We start from the raw sequence: 22,718 nt of genomic DNA, 5'->3' as shown, positions 1-22,718 counted from the left end.
AAAACACAAAATAATAAGTGTTTTGCACACTTCTGTCATTGGGCTATATTTGGGCTATATCTGGGTGATTTTGGGCTACATTTGGGCTCTTTTGTCTCCGGTGGCCATCTTGGGAGATTTATTTGTTATGAAGTTTCCTAATTTCCTCATGTACTGCAGTCTCCTCAGTCGGAAATGCTTTCAGTTTTTTACTTTGATTCCATCATGAAGGTATTCAGATATGTCACACATTTGCCATGAATTCTGAATGTTAGCACTCTAGTTGCTCATTAGATCACTGTAGTAAAACTACTGTTCACCATGGAAGTCTGCTCCTGGTATTAAAAGTGCATGTTTCAGTCTGCATGTCAGAATTTTTTAATGAAATAGAAGAGGATTTGAGAAGTCACTCAAAATGTGCCCTCATTTTCTTTCTTCAGCATTAATCATAATTTCTATGGCAAAATGAACCCCCTCATTGTGTTCCTTTTTAAATTAAATGTTTTAAGTGTTACCAGTTTATTCCAATCAAGATGGCTTCAGGTGTGCCATACTTTTGTCATAATGAAGACAGTAAGTGCTCTAGTTGTTTTTAAGAACATTCTTGGACATTCTGTCATTGGGCTATACTTGGGCTACATCTGGGTGATATTTGGGCTACATTTGGGCTCTTTTGTCTCTGGTGGCCATCTTGGGAGACTTATTTGTTATGAAGTTTCCTAATTTCCTCATTTACTGCAGTCTCCTCAGTAGGAAATACTTTCAGTTTTTTACTTTGATTCCATCAAGAAGGCATTCAAATGTGTCACACATTTGCCATAAAATCAGAATGTTAGCACTCTTTTTGCTCATTAGATCACTGTAGTAAAGCTACTGCTCACCAGGGAAAACTGCTGCTGGTATTGAAAGTGCATGTTTCAGTCTGCATGCCAGGATTTGAGAAGTCACTCAAAATGTGCCCTAATTTTTCTTTCTGCAGCACAAATCATACTTTTTATGGAAATATGAACCACCTCATTTTGTTCCTTTTTAAATTAAATGTTTTAAGAGTTACCACTTTAATCCAAGCAAGATGGCTTCAGGTGTGCCATACATTTATCATAAGTAGGACGGTTAGCTCTCTAGTAGTTCTTTGGAACACTCTGGAAAGCTGCAGTAGAACACAAAGGAATCAACTGACAGTCTCTGCCCTTGTTGGATGTACATGTTTTACTGAGAATGTCAGACTTCATTCTCACATGACTGAGAAAGATAATGTGAATTTACAGAAAATAAGCTCTCAGTTTAGCTTATAGATCACCTTCCAAACCTCTGTGGTAAAAGCATGAGAAAATATTTTTCTCTCAACCATGATATCCCAGCAGAAGGCTTTTTCACATGGTGAAATCACCTTAGAACATACCACAATTCCTAAAATGAGTATGGTACCATCAACAAATGATTTATAATGTAACTAAAGTCTTAAAATCTTCTATTAACTGCAATGCTTTTTAATGAGGTGCTATCATGTATATTGGTCCCAAGATGGCTGCCAACACTTCTTGGATGAAGTGCTGACAGCCAATCAGATCTCAGGATGAGATGTGTGGTTAGGCTCCGCCCACATATATATATTGATTTAAATGCTATTTTCTCAGGAACTACTGAACAGATTTACACCAGACCTACAAAAGGCACTTCCTTGACCTGAGGACTACCTCTCTGCCAAATTTCAAGTAACTCTGTTCAGCCGTTCGGGCTGTAGCTGTGTCTAAAGGTCCTATGGAAAAATGCATGGGAAAAACACGTTTTGGGACCCCCCTTTTTTCTCAGCCCCCGCTTGACGAATCCCCCCGAGACTTTCAGGGTAGGAGCGGAGCGTAGCGCCCCACCTATTTTGAAAATTTCGCGAGGATTCATCGACCGGCGCCAAAGTTATTCCAAATAGAATGTTGCGGATTTCCTATGGAAACAGGGTCCTAACTATAACTATCTACTGGCGACCGCCAGTAGATAATATATATATATATATTAGGTATTGTACTTACTTTGAATTTAAGTTGCTTGATGTGGCTCTTTTTAAAGTCCTTTGTTGGGGCTGCATTCTGCCAGAGTTTTGTGCTTCTCCAATCGTTACAGGTTGTGGGGTAATTTTTGGTTAACCCCTTCCCCGCTCATGACGGAACCGTTCCGTCATGAGCCACGGTTGCCGTGTGCTCATGATGGAACGGTTCCGTCATGACACGACCGTTGGCGGCCGCTCCGCCTACGCGGCGCTGTTTCCCCGCCTGTGCGGGGGGACAACGCAAATGGGCGGAGTCATGACGGAACCGTTCCGTCATGAGCACAGCTCAACCGTGGCTCATGACGGAGCGGCTCCGTCATGAGCACAGGCCCACCGCGCTGCCCCCCTGCCCCCCCCAGCGCTGCAGCGGAATGTCCGCAGCAGCGAAGGGGTTAAATAGTTAGCTTCTTTTATGGTGTTGGTTTAATTAATTGAAGCTTTCTATAGTTTTTTGTTAATTATGCATATATATTATTGGTTTTTATAGCATCTATTTAATTATTTTTGCAGTTATATGTTAATTTAGTAAACATTTTATATATTTATTTACGGGTATATTTTGTTTAATATTATATTTATGTAACAATATATTTATTTTTATACCTTTTATTGTAATTGAATATATTTTTTAAATGTTTGGTTATTTTCAATGGTGGTAAATGTTATGTGTTAGATTTGTCTCGTTTATTTATTTAAAAATAGTGTTATATTTGAATTATATATATTTCATAATGCTTAATATATATTTAAACTTTTTTGTATGAAATGTATTTTTTAATTGATGTATTTATAAATAAGTTTCTATATATTTTTAATCTGTGTATTTAATGTTTTGGTTAAAAAGAATGATATTTAAGTGATGTTTATGTTGTCGAAATCTTGGATGTTCATATTTTTGTTAATATATTTGTTTATTTAATTTCAACGATATTTATGTTTACAATATTTTTGTACTCAATATTTTTTGTATTGAATTTCTTTTTACGATATTTTTTTTCAATAGTTTTGTATTTTTAATGGTAAGCACAGGTAGTCGATCTTTTTGCATGCGATATTAGTGTCTCGATGTGCAGGTTGATGATATGGGGGGTCAATATTGTGTCAGTGAACCATGCATGAATTCCAAACCCCTTTATTACCCAATGACAGACGCTGTAAGAAATTAGCCACGTATTCAACCCGAACCCCGCAGGTCTCATTCACGGCCATCCAACAACTTTAACTCACAAGGCCACATAAGAGCAACTTTTTTCACACAACGCCCAATAAATGAGAAATATGTTGCATGAAAAACTACAGAAATGCACCATCCTGAAAACAAGTAAGCACTCCTAACCGCTTAAACGCGGTTTGAATTGTGCCACGGTGCGGCGGTTTTAATCAGTGGGCGGGGCCGCGTCGGCCAACGGACGTGCTCAGCACTACGGAGGTAATGCTCGCGACGGCCGTTGACTGACGGTAGCATTTAAGGGGTTTTGGAATGTAAGAATAGGTAAAATGGTAAATGTTAACAGGAACAGCATTGCTCTTCCCAGACTGAGAGGACAGTGTCTGTTTTTGCTGGCTGCAGCTTTTGCTTTTAGTGGTGTACAAGGGGTACAAGGGGAGCTAGGACATTTCCAGGTAAGCATCGGCCACCACCTCCTGTAACTGCGCTATTAACATCTAGTCATCCATACCAGCTTTCAGTCCCTACACCTAACTCTAGCTACCTCTGGGCCACCCTCTGGCATCTTGACAAAGTGACATCTTCTGGTCCGAGGAATCCAAACCAACATTCATGCAATGCACTGTGCTGCCTCAGGACATAAGCAGTCACTCACCCAGAATATAAAAGGTAAACAGCTGAGGGGGTGGTGACCTGCCTCCTTTTAAATGCTCTTCAGGCCCTTCCTCCTTATGCCCTGTGGAGTACCCAAGCAGAATAATACTGCACATGTGAAAACATATATCTCCCCGTGCCTCCTTACCTGCCACTGGGTCTGTTTTTTTCTGTGAGTAAGTGTTTACATTTCTATTCTTGTTTTCCCTAAACTGTACTAAGATTACTTGAGGGTAAGCCCTCCCTCCCCAAAAAATACATAATACCTTCATTTTGTACCCCCAGCTTTTATGAGCCATGAACAGGCCAGAGTTCAAGGCCAAAGGAAAATTGGTAAGAGCAAACAGTTTCTGCTTTGCAATTTGACTCTAAATCTGCTCTTTGTCGATGTATGACTGAACCAATGTATTTGCTTACTTCCCCTAAACTGTACTAAGGTTACTCAAGGGCAAGCCCCATTTCAATACTAACAAAAACAGCAAAAAACCTCAGACCCTAACCTGAGTGTGTTACAACTACATAATCTGTTTTTGTTGTTTAAATTGTGTCTGGGAGTGTGTGCAACATTTGTTTTGGGCTGGTGAAACAAGCTTTTTTAAGTATGGAAAAGCAATATATTGTGGCTTTACATTTGGGCATTACCTACAGAGTTGATCACAAACTGAAAAGTGTGTATATTGAGCCAGTATGCATTTAAGGAGATTGTGAGCTGACAAGCCTCTTCTTCCCCTTCGGCACACTAGATTCTGGTTAAGTGATTGACCTACTGAGCAGGCCTTCTCTCTCTCCTCACACCTTGTACAACCCCTTAACTTTATGCTTTTTTTTTTATACGTTTTTTGTTGCTCATTGAACTTGCATTCAGATTAGCTCTAAGGGCTTCAATTAGACCTTGGATCTAGGGTTTGGGTTCCGATTAGATGATAGGGCTAGGGCTCTGATTGGTTCCCATGGCTTGGGTTTCTATTGGACCTAGAGCTTAGGGTTTAGGTTCTGAATGGTTTATTGAGCTAGATTTCTGATTTGTTCATAGGGATAGTCTTTCTATTTGACCTGGTGCTTAGAATTTGGGTTCTTATTGGTCAATAGGGCTAGTCTCTATTGGACTTTGGGCTTAGGTTTTGATAAATCAATACGGATAGGGTTCTGATTGGTTCCTAAGGCAAGAGTTTTTATTGAACCTATGGTTTAGTGCTTGGGTTCTTATTAGTTGATAGGACCAGGGTTCTGATTGATTCCAAAGGCTAGAGATTCTGTTTGACTTAGGGCATAGGGATAGGGTTTTGATTGGTTGATAGGGCTATAGTTCTGAGTGGTTCCCATGGCTAGGGTTTCTATTTGACCTAGGGCTTAGGGTTAGAGGTTTGATTAGTTAATAGGTCTAGGATTCTGATAGGCTCTCAGGGCTAGGGTTTCTATTGGATGCAGTGCTTAGGGTTTTGTATTCTTATTGGTTGTCAGGGCTAGGGTTCTAATTTACTCCCAGGGCTAGGGTTTCTATTCACTTTAGGGTTAAGGTTCTGACTGGTTAGGGTTAGGTTTCCCATTGGGCCAATATCACTTGATCACTAGGGCTATTTAACCCTAGGGCTTCATCCGTCCAGCCTGGGCGTCCAGATAAAGTGTGACAGATTAAGGGTGTTGCCTATTTAGGCCTGTAGGGGCCTGGAAAATGCCTAAGGTGAGAAACACTGCATCTCTACCATGAGAATTTAGGAAAACAAAGTCTAAGTTGCAAAATCTTTACAGAATAATAACCCTTAAAACTCAACTGATTGTACAACATACCACTCATATACAAACACTGAGTTATTTTAGCTACTAACAAATCTCTCATTCAACCTTCATACTTGTCCAAATAAACAAACAAACAAACAGCAGCAAATCATTATCCACAACCCAAAAAAACTACAAACACAATGTCACTAGCCAGAAGGAAACTAAAAATCTAGGGAAGGCCCAAACATATGATCACAAGGTTCCCTGACCGACCTTCCCACCACAACATCTCGCACTCTACACAAATTACCAGACAACACAGAAGTTACAATAGCATGATCCACCACAAAAGGCCCAGCCCACTCACACATATCTCAAAGCCCACTATTTTCTGACCATACAACATCCCTTCCGCCTCCAACAGCCACAAGCATAATTCACCCCAACACTAGCATCATCAAAATGTCCCATCCCCTCTTCCTCCACCCTAATTACAGGATATGAAGATGAAAGAAACACAACAACTAAAAAGCCTAGTCTTTAATGCACGATTCATGACAAAATTCACTTTAACATCTTTGACTCACTCTCAGACACAACACCGGACGTCATCTTCATAACAGGAACATACTTCAGAGAAGAGTCTGGACCCACATGCAATGAAGCCATCCCTTGGTTTTGACATCATTAACAAAAATTGTATTGGCAAAATTGGAGTAGGCCTAGCTGTCGCTGTCATCCAAAAAAAACCCCTCTACAAATAACAAACACTGAAAATCTTACTATGAACGGCTGTGAATCCTTAATGATAAAATGTCACCCAACTCTAACTATTACCCTTTCCTTCCTCTTAATACATATAGCCCACCATGCAGAAATACTAACTTTAAAGATATCATACTTGATACTGTAACTAACACCTATCTGGACCACCTTAACCTATACATTCTAGGAGACCTCAACGTATGGTTTGACAACATGAATCTAATAGCAACCACAACTATCACATCCAACCTTGAAGCCTTCAACCTCTGAACAAATAGTTTCTGGTCCAACTCACTGTGCAGGACACACTCTATTTTTCATATTTGCACTCCTAGGACCAGACATAGCAATAGGTAACTCTCCCATAAGCTGGAGTGATGACAACATCATCACCTTTAAGATCCACACATGTATTAATAAGAACAACTCAAAGACAACAAAAATCACAAACGACAAGCACTCATGTAGACCATGGAAACAACTAGACATCAAGTAACTCAACAACCACCTTGAAAAAACCCCAATAAACATGCAGCCAAAAGATATACACACCTCTAAAACCAGATGTATGCTTTACTGTACAAACAGCTAACAACAAAAATCACATCCAGAGTTGACCACAAAAATAACACAACAGGGGTTAATGACAATGTCAAAAAAATGAAAGCACAACTCATCATACCACAACATAAATGAGAAAATCAGGAGATAAAACAGACTGAAGCATGCTATGGCCCTATAACAAAGCCTACAAAAGAGCCATCAGAACACCAAAAATACACCACTACTCTACGTGCATTTCTAAAGCGGACTACCTTCCAAAGAATTTCATAAAATTTTAACAATTGCGGGACTTCTATGATGAAATCTCGATTGAGTTGATCTCAAAGATTACAAAGACTGAAAATACCAAAGAAATAGACAACAATATTCATCCATCAATGCATAATTTCAATACTGTGCCAAACAAATATTTCTTCGGTATTAACAGTGCTTCCAGACCATCAGACCCAGCACTGGCAAGCATTTTAAAAGATTTCTTGTGCTCAACCTGTGCCGGAGAAGTAGTAAGGTGACTACTCAACAAGTCCCTGGGACAAGGTTCATTCCCATCTGAGCTCAAACCTCCTACATCAGACCTCTCCTTGAAAAGAAAAACCTCAACTCATCTAACCCAACAAATTATAGGCCCAAATCAAATGGACCATTCTTAGGAACATTTTTGATAAAGCAGTGTTTACTCAACTCTCTCATTTCACCAAACATTTTGGCTTGCTGTCAGACCAATAGTCCAGCTTCAGATGAGGCAGAGGCACAGAGTCAGCCATTATATTTATCTGGGATGATCTAAAACTCACAGTGGACAAAAACAAAGTAGCTGACTTCTTACTTCTGGATTTATTGACACTGTTTACCACCCACCATACTGCAAAGACGTCCTAATATCAGAATCAAGGAAAATGCATTTAAAAGGGATTACTTCTTATCTCATAGACAAAGTATAGTCTTCCTATCCCTTTTCATATTACCTCCTCACACAAATACTGTGGTGTTACTCAGGGGTCCATCATATCCCCTCTATTAATCAACATCTACCTAACCAGATTACGAAATCTGATCAAATCTTACAACATTACAACTGACAACTATGCAGATGACACCCAAATCATTTTAAAAATGGATAGCTCTGATGACCTCTACAATTCAAAACTCAATGACTGGCTTCGAGCCATAAACACATGGGTGATGAAGAATGATGTAAAGTTCAACACTGCAAACACAGAGATTATATTCTTTGAGATGTAGGGTTACAAATCTAGGGGTCTACATCAACTTAGACAGGGCTTAAATTACGTGTAGGGGTGGAAGGTGAACTCTGCCACCAGTGCATCAGTGCGCCCCTCTGACCTCAAATTTTAATGAACATCATGGTAAAATTTTAATAATTTATTTTGTAATGACTCATTCATGGCGGGACAGGGTTACCGCTTGTTTATTCTGTGTTTAAAATGCTTGGTGGGCATAAAAGAGGGGCACGGGCGGACGAAATGGCTGGTTGGTGGGAACTAATATAACAGCCATCTTGGAATGTGCCATTCGCTTATGAATTAAGAGGAGTATTAAATATTTACTAAAGTATTTTGCAGCATTTACATCACAATAAGCACAAACTAAAAAAAAAGTTACATTGTTAATATGCTGCGTTTTAATGATTTGATAGCAAGTATTGTGAAACATGTAAAAGGATCATAGCATACTTGTTTGACTTACCAGCATCTGCTGGGGGTCGGGGCTTCACCTGGCTGCAATTTGGCTGCACCTAGAATTGGCTCTGCCGGGCGAGTGAATAAATCTGACATCATCTGACAATTGGGGGATGCAATGCTTGCCCTGAGGTAGAAGCTTAAGACTTTAACATCCTGTGGTGCTTACAAGCACCGGAAACACTGCTTGCCTCCGGTATGTGCGTGGCGATACAATTTGTCTGTGACCAAGAGTGTCCTGCTGAGTGGCCTTGCGAGTGTCTGGGTCGGTGCGGCAGGGGATGCGCTGAGACAACAACTCACCAGTGGCAGATCCTTTAGCACACCCTGTGCCTGAGGCACCAGTGGGCTCCGGAGAGGTGGGACTGCGAGACTAGTGGTGATCTGCTGCTCATCCTCAGTAAGGCGGCCCAGCCAGGGCCTCATGCCGCAAGGAGGAACCAACTCACCGGGAATGGGCTCATGAGCTTGAGGTGCTGTCGATATGGCAGACAAGACACTGCAAGCAAAATAGAGAATACGCTGCTGTGGACTATGGGGTGAGCCCCGACACATGCAGTAAGATCCGGAGGCCCAGGGGCTACGACCTGCCGTAATGGTGGTGATCTGTTCTGGCTCCCACTTTATGCTGCCTGTAGCAAGGGATGCCTGCTCTAAAACTGCCATGCTGAATGCACTGTGAACCATATACTCATTTGGAATGCCTGCTATGGTAGCTGGCACAAACCCTGTTACTGTGTGCTAAGGTATAAAGCCAGCTTATAGCCATCTTGTTCTGATACCACCATCAAATTCAGCAGCTGCATCTGCTCATGGACTGTGTCTGGGGGAGGCAGTGGAAGCAGTGCAGTGCCCTCTAGATGCTTTGCGGCACATGTTGGAGCGATGGGGCGGGCCTATCTGCACGCACCTGTAAAAAAATACTGCTGCCACCGGGCACATTGTGTCACGGAATACTTGACAACATGGGCAAGCAGTCTAAACTCTCTATTGTAATTACTACAAGTCTATATATATATTATAGTCTACAAGTGAAAGAAGGAAATATATGGTATTAGGCAAATATTGTCATGCTTAAAAAGGTTAAAAAAAGTACCCAGTCTTATCATAAAGTTATTAAAAAATAATGCCCATGCTCACAAGAAGTCAAAGCAAAAGTCTAAGCTGACCCTGTATCATCTTACAAGGAATAAGTGTAACGATAAATGGAAAATACCAAGCGGTCTCAGAAAAAATCTGTAGTGCCTGTAGTGGTCGAAACCTAGAGGGAATAAAATACCATCTCCAGCTCAGAAGGTAGCTACTGAATACAAAGTTTGCTAGGAGGGTGTAAAATTGCAAAAGTGGAAGGGAAAATACTGCAAGAAATAACAGAAAGGAAAGCCACTTTACCATGCTTACCTTCTCAATTCAGAATGTCAATGGCATTAAGGCTCTGTACTGCAAAGCGTAAGAATCCTGCATCTCTGCTTAAGAAGTGTGCCGCAGGTGGTCCTATTAGAGATTAAAGGTTAACACTGGTGGAAGGAACACAGGAAATAGAACCTATGATCCTTGGAAGTAACACTTCAGCTGTCTTGGAACGGATACTGTAAAATGGACGATATGAACACGTAATGAGGATATGCGAAAGATAGGCTATATTTATGTGAACGATACATATACTCAGGGTGTAAAATAAGAATCTACTGAAAAATGGACGGAATAGCTTATGGATAGTCTGAGAAGAATCACAATATTATGGGCATGAAGCCTATATTCTCAGCAAGGAAAAGTTCAGCCATCTTGGAATGTGTACTGTAGAATAGGAACCAAAAGTCATAGCACTATTACAGCACTGATGTGATAACTATTGTGGAACTCACTACTAAGGTAGATAGAAAAGTGGCAAGAAAAAACTACTATTTAGGTATAATCATATATTTGGGATACACACCATTATATGCTATAAAACAGTCAATTCTAAAGCCTATGTAAATGAAATGGCATCAAATTATTTTCAGGACACTAAATAGACTGACTGTTGTAATGCACCACAAAATGCTAGATGTGAAGGAGAGGATGAAAACAGTCAGGAGTGAAAGGCATGCATAGACATGAGGTACACTAGGATCCCCTGATTAATTAGTAAATCATGAATTGATATAACCAACAATGCATTTCTGCATCCTTATTAAAACCATTTTGTCATATCCACGCTTAATATTATTTTGCTTTTTATTCTCCTCATTGCAAGTTCTCTTATCCACACTGAGAGTGCATTTTTATTTGTTCCAGCCCCAAAAAAGGAGAAGCTTTTTTTGGACTGGACTAGATACAGCTTGTAATGTTCTGTAAGGGGTGGACCCTTCTCTGGTTTGTTAATGTTATGGCAATGTTCCAAAAGGTGGATTTTAAAATTTCTAATAGTGCTCCCAAAATGGAGTTGGTTATATCAACATATGGTGATTTAGATAATATAGCTGCTGTTGCAGTTTATCCAATCCTTTATCTTTAAGGTAATCGGTGGTGATGAGAAGACACTGTTGTTTTTATTTAATCCAAATTTGCAAGCTCCACAATTGTGACCTGTGCAGAATCTGCATGGCTTCGACAAAAAACCTGGATGTTCTTTGTCCCCTGTCTACAAATTATGATTTGGAAAGTATTTTCTTCAGAGTCTTGACTTTGCAGTAGCCCATTTGTGTATACAATAGAAAGATTATTCATTAGTAAGTACCAATGTTTTTGAGGATCTACCGAATATGTTGATGACCATTGTGAAATTATGTCAAAAACCTTGTCTTAATTGTGGTCTTGGAATTGGCTGGTTGGGTTTTTGGTTGAATCAAATCATCTCTTTTTTGTTTTAAATTTCCTTCGTACATGTACTAAGATACTTTGTCCAATAATCTCTCTCTTTACCAATCATTCTAACAGTTCTTTCAATTTCATCCTGTAGAGTTTATTTTCACTCTCTCCTAATACACTGAAGTTCCCCCCAAGGAGTATTTGTGATCGTATTTGGTGTGTGACAATTGTCTGCTCTTGTGATACAGTTGGCTGCAGTTGGTGTTCTATGCAACTTTGTATGTGGTCTTCCTTCCTTTACATAAATAGTGATATATAGAAAGTCAATCTCAGTAGCCGAGAATTGTGATTTTGTTTGAATATTTTATTTGGTAGAATTTATTTCCTGAAGACATTGTTCCAGCAAATTTGGGGCTCTTGCCATATACACAGAATATCATCAATATTGTGGTCCCAACAGATAATATCTAGGGTAAATTTAGAAAATGTGTCATCCTATAGTCAGAATTTCTCTACATATACCCATAGAGATGCAGGCATGGGGGGGTGCACATTTGGCCCCCATCACTGTCCCCTGGATCTGAAGATAGGATTCAGAATTAAAGGTAAAGGCATTGTTGTTAAGGCAGAAAAAAACCTTTTCTAAAATTATTTGATTGTATTCCAAAAAACTGACTGGTTTTGCAACAAGCTTCCTATGTACTACATTCATTCCATCTAAATGTCTGGCAGAAGTTTATATACTAATGATATCTATAGTTGCCAAAATATAATCATCTTCCCATGGAATATGATCCAATTTCTGTAATATGTCCTACGTATCCTAAAGCAAACCAGGACCAGTTTGGGCTGATTAGTCCATAACTAGGGTGAAACGAGTCCTGGGATGCTTGTATTCCACTTCTGGGTGGTGCTGTTTTGGCAGCTTGGGCTGGACTGTTACCATGAGGAGCAGGCTCAAGACTGATGTGCATATGGCTGGGTCCAAACGGAGGTGGCATTGTGAGCAAAAGAACAATGGGCTGAAATGCTACCTTGAGCGATTACCAGTAATTAGACTTGTTGCAAGCAGCCTCCATCACCTATTGTGTGTTTAATGTACAATTGACAGTGGTTAGCCTTATTGCAATCAGCCTCCCATCAACCTTTTGTTGTGTGGGGTCCAACAGGGCCTGTGCACAAAAGCTTCTATTTTACAATTTCAAGTTTAAACTTGACATCTTTTTAGACAGTGACTTTTTACATGCCTTGTACATACATTTGTAACTTAAGTTTATTGTCTGATTAAAAAAATGATCACAAAACTAAACTTTTTTCGAAACATATCATTCAAAGAAACATTGACTAAGAAACACATAAAAATGCCAAAATGTCCAATTAAACCTTTCCCATAGTTTTCTCATAAGACATAATAAAAATCACATAATAAATACACTTTACTTGATTGTTGTTACTGCATTGGCTTAAAAAGCAACATTAAACTAAAAAAAGCTAATAAAAAGAGGTGGTTTTATCCTAATCCATCAAAGTGCCAATGCTTACATTATATATGTGACCAATACTTCCAAAACAAGCAGCTTCATAAACTACCATCACAATACAATTGTTGAGTACCTAATTACTAAAGAGTTGCATATTTCATTATACATTGGATAAGAGGGGTGGTTTTCAACCTATTCAAACAGAGACAGAAGAATTGAAAAAAAGTGCCAAGTGCTTAAGTGAAAGATGTATATCATACATTCGTTGAGAGGGTTGGGTTTCAACCTGCTCAGACAGTTACAGAAAAATTATATAAAAAGGGCAAGTGCTTATGCTAAAGATGTAAACATTCTTTCAACGATGATCAAAGACTTTACAAGCTAACAAATCAGTGGAACTGAGGCTCCCGATAAGCACACCATGATAGCCTGTGCAAATTGAGTGGGAAGAATTATATCAAAGTGCCAAGTGCTTATGATAATAATAAGGATGTAAACATTATTTCTGCCATAGTCAAATTGCTTCTAAGCATATGGCTTTAAACAAAATGCAACGTGCAGCAAGCAGGTTTGGGCAGACACATACAATATGCAATAAGGTTTCTTGTGAAAGCCCACACAATACACATCAGCTGGGTGCCCTTTGCTGGATCCATTTTGGAGTGCCGTCTTTAGTAGGATATCTACCAAATGGAATTTAAAAAATGTGTCCCTCATTCATGACTGGAAATAAATGGACAAATATGACTGAATTTCCAATTTGTCATACAAGCTTATCACTGTTCAGGCATGCTTTTTTGCAGGTAAAGCCTCATTGTCAGCAAGAAACAAGGTAATTTTTGTCTTTCTTTTTATAAACTATTTAAAACAAAGTTTATTCAATTCTGGAAACCCCAACTGTAAATTGAACTCTGGAAGCACATTATTAGATAGGATTTCCAGGAACGAGCATACTCAGAATAATTTATTTCATGTGAACAACTATTTGCTAAAGAGCTTACATCTGATAGAACCACAAAATGCATGCATTTTAGAAAAGTCACCTGTCGCACTAGAACTTGTCTATGAAGTCCGAAGTCCAATCGAATTTCTGCTTGGCCAATGTCTTTTGTGGTCCTGAAAATGGACTTACTAGCCTTGATTAACAATACATGTAATATTTGGGCATCCTTCCCCATACGAATAGGTGAGCCGTAAGCAATAGGCGAAATCAGCTTGGCGTAAATACCTTAAAGGAGATGTTCAAAGGATTTGCTCCTTAGAGTATTACGAAATGATCTAAAAGCAAAAATTAAGGACAAGGTTTTAGCTCTTAAAACATTAAAATGACTTTTGAAAGAAACTTTGTTATTTGCACGTACATGATAATGTACTTGGAAAGTGTTCTGCTTGCAAGGAGATTTCTTTGTATGGCTTTTATCACAAGACTTGTACACTCTGTTTAAGGCTACAAGAACACTGAGCATGCTGCCCTTGCGTTTTGTTGTCTGTTTGGAGACAGCTCTGAATCGGAAAGACAAACATCCACATCAGCATTGCACCTCTGACATTGTCCAAATAGAACCAGGCTTTTGTTATATAAACTGTCTCTTAGGCAAGTTCCTCAGAGGAGCACTTCCATGGGTTATCCTGCATGTTTGCCAGTGGCTGATTTCCAGTGGTGCTGGCTCTGATCACTGTCCTGCAAAGAAAGGCGACCTGTTCTTCACCAGACTAGCTTTTGATACATCATACACAGGTAATGGGGAGTTAAGTTGCTCTAGATTTCAATTTTTCACTCAAAATACTCGCCTCTTTTTTGTAGTCCCCAATATTGGAACAGTTCCTGCGGAGACGCAGGAACTGACCGTACGGCAAGTTTTCTTTCAGTGAACGGGGATGAAAGCTTTTAAAGGATAACAGATAGATTATTCCTGTCCGTCGGTTTATGAAACTACCCTGAGCCTGTTATTTCCAAGGCACAAAAAAGAGCGAGAAACTGCAATAGGGAATCCCTCCTACAAACACAAAATAAGGAAATGGTTGAGAGCAGTATTTGCGTGACAACATTTAGCACAGCATCCAATTGTGTAAAAAAGATAGTACAAAAAACTGGAGGATTCTGAACTCAAATGGGCTACAACAACCTTTCCCACTATTCTCTTTTAAGAAAAGTGCCAGCATAAAAGACACCATTGTAAATACACGCCCGCGAACAACAAGGGCTGACGACAGGGGCTGCCATCAAGAACATTTTTTGCCTCCTGTAATGGGACACTATGCTTGTGGCTCATGTAGGGCTTGCCCTTTGTCGCTGAATGGGAAAAAGGTGAAGATCGGTACAGAACACCCCTGGGAGCAAAGAAAACATACTACATGCAACACTGAGAATGTGATTTACATGATCCGGTGTCCGTGCAACCTATTGTACGTTGGAATGACCACGCGCCGAGTAAAGACGCGCATTTTGGAGCATCTCAGTACAATACGTTGCGGTAAAACAAATACAAAATTGACAGCACATTTCCATCTAAATAAACATAATGAGCATGATTTAAGGTGGACAGTATTGGATAAACCTTTTATACCTCCCAATACAGTTGATATCGCCAGCTTTTTGTTTATCAGAGAACAACGGTGGGTTAACAGACTGAAAAGTAGTACTAGGGGTCTAAATGATTCCATCCCATGGTTCCATCTTTATGGGTTAAGCAGAAAATGATATAATTGGATGAATATAAGATGCGAACTGCAAACACCTCTTGAGGTTTCTAGTATCAAGATCTGTACAACACAAGCTGTTTGGTTTTGCATCACTAAGTAGTCATGGTAAATCCAATATGATGAGAGCTCTCTTGCTGGCAATATGATGTTTTTGAACAGCAAAACTGTTGGAATATGCATTTACATTATGCCCCTCCCTCTCTGGATACGATACAGTAAATAACGTGAGATTTACCAATTTGCTGAGGGTTAGACTACTAACTGTATTGTTAACACAAAAAGAATTGTGTCCTTTTGAAAAAATGGAAATAAAGCGAATCTGCACTTTGGAACTAAGATTTTCGTGGCTATTCCACGCAAATCGGGGGTGAGCTAGGACTGTTAAGATGGCCGCGGTTGTTACCGCATACGAACAGATTCTCATTTGAGAGTAGTCCGTCTTTCACTTTTGCCTAGTACCTGATCGGAATGACGCGCGTTAGGATAGCGTTTTCCGGTCGAGGCTGTTAACAGGCAGATATTTAAATGAGAGGTATCTGGCTTTGTCCTCATCGACGGAGGACCGAGGTGAGGGTGATCAGTCCCGTGGGTCCTTGGAGTAGTAAGTAATACTAGTAGATGGAAAGTGAGTGACTAGTGTTGATGATAAATTACGAGAGAGTGGAAAAGTTGAACTGATGGCGGTGTTTGTTCCTTCCATCTCGTTTTGTAATTAGAGTGCGACTACAGGACCACGGTCCCTCGCCGGTCCCGGGTTTGGAGACTTTCTAATAAACCCTTGTAAGTCCGGTTTTGCAACATCTCACATATCTCGTGGTAGTCGCACGTATTTTGGGGCGATAAGTGGGCAACAACATGGCTTTTTCAGCACCACAGAGTTGTGTTCGAACTTCAGGCTTGGCGATAAGATGTGTGTTTTCCTCGCATTAGGGGGAATAATGGATACCGTTTCATTACGCACTGTGTCAGTTGTACTTTAGCGGTGGAGTGAGGTGTTTGCTCATGGGAAACACGATACTCGGTGGCATTTTAATTTAGGAGAAAGCTGTTATTTTTATGAAAGGTATATGATAGAAGTAGAACGACAATAAATATGCTCTACTTTTTTTCAGAAATTGTTCACTCTTGGAAACTGTTCAGAGTACAGTACTAAAAACGACAAGCGGCTGCCTGTCGTCTGAAGGTATCGAATCCTCAAATAGGGGTTAGACTATAAAAACCTTAGGGACCAACACCCTGACGAATGCCAGTACGACTCTTGTGAGCGTTTGATTTGGCAGAAACATGTTGGTACAAGCAGCTGGGATTTAGGGGTCTTTACCTCCCCAAAAGAATCCCAACAGTTTACTTTTAAATTCTGCCAGGAGGTGACAGGAATAAAATTGCATACAGTCTCCCCCTAGGTAGTTTTAGTATATATGTCTGCACACCTTTGGTCCCTTCTTGAGGGAATATTTTTCCTTACTTTGTTTGTTGTCATTATTTGTACTTGTTATCACCTTTCATCTTTCTGTGACCTCACCACTACTTTCTTCATCTCTTAAAAAACATTGCGCTCCGCCCTCTGTGTTGGTCTGCACGGGGGCGTTTGACGCGGCCCAATGATGAAGCATGACACTGCAAAGTGTGTGAGGGCAGTATTATAAGAATATTGCTTTTTCCTTTTTACAAACACTTTAGGTTCTGGTAGTAAGGGATAACAGTGTGTGTCTTTCCCACTATCATGGTTACCTGTTATTAAAAAGTTTGGGTAGTTCTTCTCTGTATAGTGAGTTCTAAACGTTTGTTAGGGGAGTCAGAGAAGGCTAAAGCTCTCCCTTGTATCTCTTCCTTGTGATAGTATAAGCTAGCTAATGCAAACAGGTTAACATATCCGGTGGGGGTGCTCGGAACCAGTCTACCACCAAACCCCCAGTTTATGGTATTCGAACGCGCAGATCCTGTATAGGATACATAGGAAATACACAACACTCTATATAATGAGTAGAATCAGTTAGGCGTATCACTATGATATATATTCATATATTCAAATAATCACTGCAATAATTACAATGGTTGAATTATTCATCTTTTTCACCATTCTTGTAATACTAATAAAAATGCTTTGTTTTTATTTTTTGTTAATTGCAGCTCATGTATTTTACACAAGAATCCAATTCCTTCAATAAATCTTTGAAATGCCAATTTGTGCATTGCTTGTGTTCTCTTGTGGGCATACCTAATGTAACAATGAAACAGTAGATGTGTTTCCACGATTTCCTTGGGAGAATTTGAGTGGTCATGTTCTGGGGTTGCGGACACCATCCTGTACCCTTTCAGGTTTAAGGGTCCAGATGGCTCACTGTGAGCTAGCCAGGAATTCGGCCAACAGATTCTAATTATATGAGTGGACTCAGTCCCATTAATTTGACACATATGTAGTCCAACTGCACAGTCCTTCTTATTTAGTGTGAACCGTAAGGCATTATGTATTCCATGTACTACCATAAGTGGCATAAGTATGCCCAGATGTGGGTCCCATGCTCACTGTGTCACCAGAACCAAGCTGTACCCGGCTGCTGAGCCCATACCTTGGGAAAAACCTGTCCTGTGTTGCTTGTGTTCTGGTTCAGGGAGGATTTGGCTCGGCAGCTCAGGCTGGACTATTCCCATGAGAAACAGGGTCAAGACTGATTTGCCTATGACTGTGTCCACTGAGGTGGCATGGTGAGCAAAAGAACAATGGGTTGGAGTGCTACCTAAGTGATTGCCAGTGTTTAGACTTATTGTAAGCAGCCTTCCATTACCTTTTGTTTGTTACGGGTGCAGTTATTCGCTTGGTTCACAATTGTTAGACAGAGTTGTCCGGAAGTAGGTCATGTTGAATATTTTGGGAACCCTGCCTTACTTCACTCCATTAGCAGACATGAATTAAGGAAACAATTCTCTCTTTGTTTGAAAAACGAAGATTGTCCTGGTAACTGGTGAAACCCAGTGTGTCAAAAACCAGATGATACATGTCATGGAAGGCTTGAAGCCATATCTTAATTCTGTGCTGAATTATCATCACAGGTTTGTTTTGATGCATTTTAGATTAGACATCGTTTACCTTCTAGTCACTTTTCCGAACATTAACAAATGGGCGGATATACTGACCAAATGGAGCATGATGATTTAGGTAGCAAATGCATTTTTCACATTTTATTTCTACTTTTTACGAGGTGCCTTAGAAACATTTTATACTGCCTATTTTACGTGATTATAATTTTAAACCATGCCTCCCTGCATTACAGCATTACTGTTCTTACAACAACTCACTTCTTTATCGATTGCTGTAGGATTTCTAGCTTTTTATGGTCTGTGATTCATCTTAGGAAAAAAATGGCTAATCAGAAATTAGGTTTATTGAAAGTTTTTAGAGCCCCATTGTTCAATTGTTCATGTTCATTATTGTGTGAACAATTTTGTATTTGAATTCTTTTATGGTTTATTTTATGAAAATTGAATAAAGCTTTGATTGATTTGATTTTACTCATGGTATGTGTGATGTCAATTCACAAGTCCTGAGCTAGCATAAGAGGGGAGGATTGACGATCATTAGGTAACACAGAGACAGTGGTAATCCAGTGTACATCCTCAAGGTCTTAGACTCATAGTGTATTTTTTTATGTTAAGTCTTTATTTGTTATTATTTTTTGGGGTTTATCATGAAAAAAAGAAATTGGTTTCAATTTTCTGGTAGATTTGAATTGATCAATCGGAGTTTTGGTTAAGTTCCAGGATACTGTAAGCAAAATGACAGGCCTTTGTTAATAACCTCCCTCTGATATGCGGTTATGTTGCTGTTAGATAGATTTATCATCAATCGGTTTGATTCTTGGTCATGAGTTCCTGTTTTCTCCTTGATTGTGTAGTTACTCCTGGGGTCGGTGTCTGTGATGGTATATTTTTTGGAACCTCTGTTCTGGATCTGGCACCTGTTTTTGTTTTTGGTTCCAAACACCTATATGCTTGTCTAATTTCTGTTTTATTTTTACATCTAAGAAGCCTGCATCAAATTTTTCCATGTAGTATTTATTTATTTTGATAATTCTCAGGTTTTCTCATGTTGCACGAAAAAGCATGAAAACGGTGGTTAGATTAGAATTGTGAAGTTAAGCATTGAGTGATAACAGCATATTAAGATGATATTTAGGACTGTGATGGACTTTGGGAAATTATATGTTATTTGTTCTATTTCAGTTACCCCTGAGGAAGGGCATAAGTTGCACGAAATGCATTGGGTTATGAAGTAATATTTACACCACGTCATAACAAAAGTGGAACCTCCACTTATTGTATGGAAAGGGCTGGATAGACATTTGTGGAATCTGGTTTAACAAATATGTCTATGACTGAACATGGATGGAATACAAATTAAGATCAAGCTTTAATAAAATAGTTTAATACAAGGAAGAAGTCTATGGTATATATTTGTCTGTGAAATTCATTCAGTGCTGTGCACCCTGAGCTGGGAACCTGACAAGGCTCCACGATCTTGGTTAACATACCCTGCGTGGACGAATGGCACGCTTTGCAGGATTGCACGCCGTAATAATGGAAGATGTCATATTTTCAAATACAGTCACAAGCAGGAAGCAATTAAAAATGGTGTGCATACTACCACTCTTTTTGAATTGACAAACTACCATTCTACCACCATATAGCATTAAGTGCTTTAAGCCCCTTGGACAACATCAAGAGAAGATAGAAATCTTGGAAAAATTATAGATTCAGACTTTATGCTAGTAATGTTACAAAGTGTGCCTTCTACACACTGAAAACAGTATATTGCATCTTCCCATTAAACTTCAAACCATCCTTACGCTCGTAATTTCCATGCTTGACTATGTTAAGAGCCTGTACCTTTACGCACCCGAGTTCATTACACTTAAAATACAACTCATCCAAAATGATGCAGCAAGGCTTTTTCTCCACCTTTACCCTGGAGAATGCATGACCGAAGTGCTGCAAACCCCCCAATGGCTACCTATAGCAAGAAGGGCAATGTTCAAGGCACTCTGCATTGTCCACAGAGCTTACCAAGAAAAAGACCGCTATACCCACAAGTTAAATTCAAGCAATAGAAACCATTAGGCAGGTAAGCTAAATAGGGCTGAGCTATGGGCCACTGTGACATTATACAGATATGTACTAACATATATCAATGTCATGGCCCCCAATAATACTAAAACCATAATGTGCAGTGGTCAGAAACACATTGCAACTTATACCTATTAAATTCACATAATACATATCTGCTATGTGGGTTGTCCATCACTAGCATTGTACAGCCAACAAAACAAAATATCATCAAATTAACAGACATTGCATACCTGATGAGATATGTTACACATTACTGGGCAATTTTGGTGAACTTTAATATAGTCCATTCACTGTAGTTTCAAAATATCTATACAATCTTACAGCTTCTTTACATCTCTCATAGACACTCCAACATGGAATAATAATAAAAATGTCCATCCCTGCAAATCTTGCCACTTCTCTCTCCCTCCAACCATGCCAGCTCAGGGCCACATTACACAAATCTCAGATTGGACAAACCAGAGTGGTAGCTGGCTAACCAGACTATATAATAAATAGCATACACAGCAGAGCTGTTCAAGCTACCAGCATACTGAAAACTATAAAACTGAAAGCCTGTCTCTCATTCTTCATCATCATCCACACTGCTGCGCGCTGAGTCCCATAACATGATAACCGCACCTCATTTGTCATCACACACAACATGGAAACACTTCCCACAGAGGACCAAAACAGATACATAATCCTTCCAACCACATAATCTACATGTTGCAGCATTCTGCTCATGCAGGCAAATGGTTCAGTGGCCCAAATAAGGGTAGCCAGTGCCATATAAATGCTGTAATAAAATAAAATTCAATGCAACAATTCTGAAACCCAATGTCCGGTCCTCTGAGCAGGCTGAGCGAAGGCTTGCAGTAGGAGAAGTCAAATGCCAGCTCTCCAGCAGTTGCCACTGCATTTCTCACTATTGTGGTTACTGCCTTCCTGTCCAGGACAGGTCAGTGCAGCAAAACCATTCTTCCTGCTGTTGCTCTGTCTGCCTGTCATGTTACTGTGGCTGCCTCGCCTCCACCACACCAATTCCAGATCACTACCCAGAAGAAATAAGACATTCAACTCAATGACCAGCAACTTGAAAGTAGTACTGCAGCTGATTTAAAAAAAGTATAAATAAGTATTTAATTTACATAAGTAATGCGGTGATCACAGCCTGACACAGTGATAAATTGTAAAAACTGCATAATACGAGAGCTATCAGTGAAACCAGATAGTCACTTACAATCGGACTGGTACAGGAGATGATACCGAGTACCAAAATTAAAAAGGCCACAATTACAACTCAGATACCTAATAAAGTGGTCCACGTTTGCTAATCAGGGCAGTTTTGAACTTGCAAAGACAGGTGTTTTGCAATGTTTGTGAGACTGCATGCATTTGAACTTGCTGCAGACAATGTTTGGGGTAATGTATGGGAAATCAGCAGTAAAAACCCACCCAGCAGGACATAAACCCAGGCCATAAACAGCAAATAAACTGGCCCACACACCTACCTGTCAGCCCAGCCCTTCGGCCACTGCAGCGCCCTGTAGCCCAGTCCGACAGTGGAATCACTCAGGAGAACATAATGCAGAGTCTGTAGGTAGCAGACTATAGAGTCTGGGGCGAGAGAGCTCTTCCTGAACTGAAGAGTAACTGAGCAACAGTTATATACATTCGGCTCGCTTGACCTTACAAGTCTTTGTATTTTACTGTCAAATCGAGTTCTCATAACGTAGTTGCTAAGGTGATCTCTCGATATAATAGTGGTACGACAGCTCAAGTGGATAATGCGCTAGAAATTTAAAAAAAGAAGGGTTTAGAATACTGTAGAGGATTCATAGACGTGCTGTGGAGCACTGCTGTGAACAATAGATAGATGGTTACTGTTAAGATTTTCAGTCGTCTAACTTGATGTTCTCATTATGCGAATATTAGTGGTTTACATTTTTTTTTAAATCCTACCATTTTTGGTCACCTAATATTGGCTAATAGGCGTTCCGAAATATAATATTACAAAGGGATTGCAAGTGCAGGAGGCAGTTTAG

The sequence above is a fragment of the Triturus cristatus genome, chromosome 1_2 (assembly GCF_964204655.1).
Source record: "Triturus cristatus chromosome 1_2, aTriCri1.1, whole genome shotgun sequence".
Classification (NCBI taxonomy): Eukaryota; Metazoa; Chordata; class Amphibia; order Caudata; family Salamandridae; genus Triturus; species Triturus cristatus.
This window is presented reverse-complemented; position numbering follows the sequence as displayed.